Source organism: Papaver somniferum, chromosome 5, assembly GCF_003573695.1.
Source record: "Papaver somniferum cultivar HN1 chromosome 5, ASM357369v1, whole genome shotgun sequence".
Classification (NCBI taxonomy): domain Eukaryota; kingdom Viridiplantae; phylum Streptophyta; class Magnoliopsida; order Ranunculales; family Papaveraceae; genus Papaver; species Papaver somniferum.
The window spans coordinates 211,701,674-211,706,682 of NC_039362.1; positions in this window are offsets into that span (position 1 = coordinate 211,701,674).

Sequence of the window (5,009 nt, forward strand, 5' to 3'; positions counted from 1 at the left end):
GACTATCCTTCCCTCTTAGATGAAAATCTCAGCCGTGCAAGTTCGCCACCAAATGCATGGTAGCTTCTGGCCCAATGCCAAAACCCTAATTTGGCAGCGCCTAAAACATGCCAAAGCCATGCCAGCCATGCCTGCATGCCGCTAGTTGCCAAACGGAGGGTTGCAACAATCAAAAGATACCCTTCCCTATGAGATGCAAATCTCAGCCGTACAAGTTCGCCGCCAAACTCGTGGCAATTTCTGGCACAATGCCAAATTCCACGGTTCATGCCAAAACCCTAATTTGGACGCGCCTAAAACATCCCAAACCCATGCTGCTGGATGCCAAACGGAGGGTTACAACAATCAACGGCTACCTTTCCTTCTGAGTTGCAAATATCAGCCGAACAAGTTCGCCACCAAACGCGTGGCAACTTCTGGCCCAATGCCAAATTCCACGGTTTATGCCAAAACCCGAATTTGGTCGCCTAAAACATGCCAAAGCCATGCCGTCCATGCCTCCATGATGATGGTTGCCAAACGAAGGGTTGCATCAATAAAAGGCTACCCTTCCCTGTGAGATGCAAATCTCAGCCGTACAAGTTCACCACCAAACGCGTGACAACATCTGGCCCAATGCCAAATTCCACGGTTTATGCCAAAACCCTAATTTGGACGGCTATGCCTCCATGCCGCTGGTTGCCAAACGGAGGGTTGCAACAATCAAAGACTATCCTTCCCTCTTAGATGAAAATCTCAGCCGTGCAAGTTCGCCACCAAATGCATGGTAGCTTCTGGCCCAATGCCAAAACCCTAATTTGGCAGCGCCTAAAACATGCCAAAGCCATGCCAGCCATGCCTCCATGCCGCTAGTTGCCAAACGGAGGGTTGCAACAATCAAAAGATACCCTTCCCTATGAGATGCAAATCTCAGCCGTACAAGTTCGCCGCCAAATATGGACGCGCCTCAAACATGCCGGCCATGCCTCCATGCCGCCGGATGCCAAACGGAGGGTTGCAACAATCAACGGCTACCCTTCCCTCTAAGATGCAAATCTCAGCCGTACAAGTTCGCCAACAAACGCGTGGAAACTTCTGGCCCAATGCCAAATTCCAAGATTTATGCCAAAACCCTAATTTGGCCGCGCCTAAAACCAGCCAAAGCCATGCCAGTCATGCCTCCATGCTGCTGTCTGCTAAGTGGAGGTTTGCAACAATCAACGACAACCCCTCCTCCTGAGATGCAGATATCAGACGTACAAGTTCGCCACCAAACAGATGGCAAACTCTTGGCTGCGATGCCAAAACTCCGCGGTTTGTGCCAAACCCTAATTTGGGCCACGACAAGAGAATGCACGAGCCATGATGGCCATGCTTCCATGTCGCTGCCTCCCAAACGGAGGGTTGCGACAATCTACGGCTACCCCTCCTTCTGAGATGCAAATCTTAGCCGTACAAGCTTGCCACCAAACCAACGATTTGTGGGAACATCTTGGCTGCGATGCCAAAATTCCGCGGTTTGCGTCAAACCCTAATTTAGCCTCGCCAAGAGCATGCACGAGCTATGCCGGCCATGCCTTCATGTCGCTGGCTGTCAAACGGAGGGTTTAAACAATCAACGGCTACCCCTCCTCCTAAGACACAACTATAATCCGTACAAGCTTGCCGCAAAACAACACACCTTGTGGCGACCCTTTGGCTACGCTGCCAACTCTTTGGCCATGACACCCTAATTGGCCACGCCAAGAGCATGCGCAAGCCATGACAGCACCGTATCCATGACACTCGCTACCAACGGAAGGTATCCACAATCAACGGCTACCCTTCCCTCTAAGATGCAAATCTCAGCCGTACAAGTTCGCCACCAAACGCGTGGAAACTTATGGCCCAATGCAAAAACCCTAATTTGGCAGCGCCTAAAACATGCCAAAGCCATGTCGTCCATGCCTCCATGCTGATGGTTGCCAAACGAAGGGTTGCAAAAATCAAAGGCTACCCTTCCCTGTGAGATGCAAATCTCAGCCGTACAAGTTCACCACCAAACGCGTGGCAACATCTGGCCCAATGCCAAATTCCACGGTTTATGCCAAACCCTAATTTGGCCGCGCCTAAATCATGCGAAAGTCATGCCGGCTATGCCTCCATGCCGCTGGTTGCCAGACGGAGGCTTGCAACAATCAACGACTATCCTTCCCTCTTAGATGAAAATCTCAGCCGTGCAAGTTCGCCACCAAATGCATGGTAGCTTTTGGCCCAATGCCAAAACCATAATTTGGCAGCGCCTAAAACATGCCAAAGCCATGCCATCCATGCCTCCATGCCGCTAGTTTCCAAACGGAGGGTTGCAACAATCAAAAGATACCCTTCCCTATGAGATGCAAATCTCAGCCGTACAAGTTCGCCGCCAAATATGGACGCGCCTCAAACATGCCAAAGCCATGCCGGCCATGCCTCCATGCCTCCGGATGCCAAACGGAGGGTTGCAACAATCAACGTCTACCCTTCCCTCTAAGATGCAAATCTCAGCCGTACAAGTTCGCCAACAAACGCGTGGAAACTTCTGGCCAAATGCCAAATTCCAAGATTTATGCCAAAACCCTAATTTGGCCGCGCCTAAAACCAGCCAAAGCCATGCCAGCCATGCCTCCATGCTGCTGTCTGCTAAGTGGAGGTTTGCAACAATCAACGACAACCCCTCCTCCTGAGATGCAGATATCAGCCGTACAAGTTCGCCACCAAACAGATGGCAAACTCTTGGCTGCGATGCCAAAACTCCGCGGTTTGTGCCAAACCCTAATTTGGGCCACGACAAGAGAATGCACGAGCCATGATGGCCATGCTTCCATGTCGCTGGCTTCCAAACGGAGGGTTGCGACAATCTACGGCTACCCCTCCTTCTGAGATGCAAATCTTAGCCGTACAAGCTTGCCACCAAACCAACGATTTGTGGGAACATCTTGGCTGCGATGCCAAAATTCCGCGGTTTGCGTCAAACCCTAATTTAGCCGCGCCAAGAGCATGCACGAGCCATGCCGGCCATGCCTTCATGTCGCTGGCTGTCAAACGGAGGGTTTAAACAATCAACGGCTACCCCTCCTCCTAAGACACAACTATAATCCGTACAAGCTTGCCGCAAAACAACACACCTTGTGGCGACCCTTTGGCTACGCTGCCAACTCTTTGTCCATGACACCATAATTGGCCACGCCAAGAGCATGCGCAAGCCATGACAGCACCGTATCCATGACACTCGCTACCAACGGAAGGTATCCACAATCAACGGCTACCCTTCCCTCTAAGATGCAAATCTCAGCCGTACAAGTTCGCCACCAAACGCGTGGAAACTTATGGCCCAATGCAAAAACCCTAATTTGGCAGCGCCTAAAACATGCCAAAGCCATGTCGTCCATGCCTCCATGCTGATGGTTGCCAAACGAAGGGTTGCAAAAATCAAAGGCTACCCTTCCCTGTGAGATGCAAATCTCAGCCGTACAAGTTCACCACCAAACGCGTGGCAACATCTGGCCCAATGCCAAATTCCACGGTTTATGCCAAACCCTAATTTTGCCGCGCCTAAATCATGCGAAAGTCATGCCGGCTATGCCTCCATGCCGCTGGTTGCCAGACGGAGGCTTGCAACAATCAACGACTATCCTTCCCTCTTAGATGAAAATCTCAGCCGTGCAAGTTCGCCACCAAATGCATGGTAGCTTTTGGCCCAATGCCAAAACCATAATTTGGCAGCGCCTAAAACATGCCAAAGCCATGCCATCCATGCCTCCATGCCGCTAGTTTCCAAACGGAGGGTTGCAACAATCAAAAGATACCCTTCCCTATGAGATGCAAATCTCAGCCGTACAAGTTCGCCGCCAAATATGGACGCGCCTCAAACATGCCAAAGCCATGCCGGCCATGCCTCCATGCCGCCGGATGCCAAGCGGAGGGTTGCAACAATCAACGTCTACCCTTCCCTATAAGATGCAAATCTCAGCCGTACAAGTTCGCCAACAAACGCGTGGAAACTTCTGGCCCAATGCCAAATTCCAAGATTTATGCCAAAACCCTAATTTGGCCGCGCCTAAAACCAGCCAAAGCCATGCCAGCCATGCCTCCATGATGCTGTCTGCTAAGTGGAGGTTTGCAACAATCAACGACAACCCCTCCTCCTGAGATGCAGATATCAGCCGTACAAGTTCGCCACCAAACACATGGCAAACTCTTGGCTGCGATGCCAAAACTCCTCGGTTTGTGCCAAACCCTAATATGGGCCACGGCAAGAGAATGCACGAGCCATGATGGCCATGCTTCCATGTCGCTGGCTGCCAAACGGAGGGTTGCGACAATCTACGGCTACCCCTCCTTCTGAGATGCAAATCTTAGCCGTACAAGCTTGCCACCAAACCAACGATTTGTGGGAACATCTTGGCTGCGATGCCAAAATTCCGCGGTTTGCGTCAAACCCTAATTTAGCCGCGCCAAGAGCATGCACGAGCCATGCCGGCCATGCCTTCATGTCGCTGGCTGTCAAACGGAGGGTTTAAACAATCAACGGCTACCCCTCCTCCTAAGACACAACTATAATCCGTACAAGCTTGCCGCAAAACCACACACCTTGTGGCGACCCTTTGGCTACGCTGCCAACTCTTTGGCCATGACACCCTAATTGGCCACGCCAAGAGCATGCGCAAGCCATGACAGCACCGTATCCATGACACTCGCTACCAACGGAAGGTATCCACAATCAACGGCTACCCTTCCCTCTAAGATGCAAATCTCAGCCGTACAAGTTCGCCACCAAACGCGTGGAAACTTATGGCCCAATGCAAAAACCCTAATTTGGCAGCGCCTAAAACATGCCAAAGCCATGTCGTCCATGCCTCCATGCTGATGGTTGCCAAACGAAGGGTTGCAAAAATCAAAGGCTACCCTTCCCTGTGAGATGCAAATCTCAGCCGTACAAGTTCACCACCAAACGCGTGGCAACATCTGGCCCAATGCCAAATTCCACGGTTTATGCCAAACCCTAATTT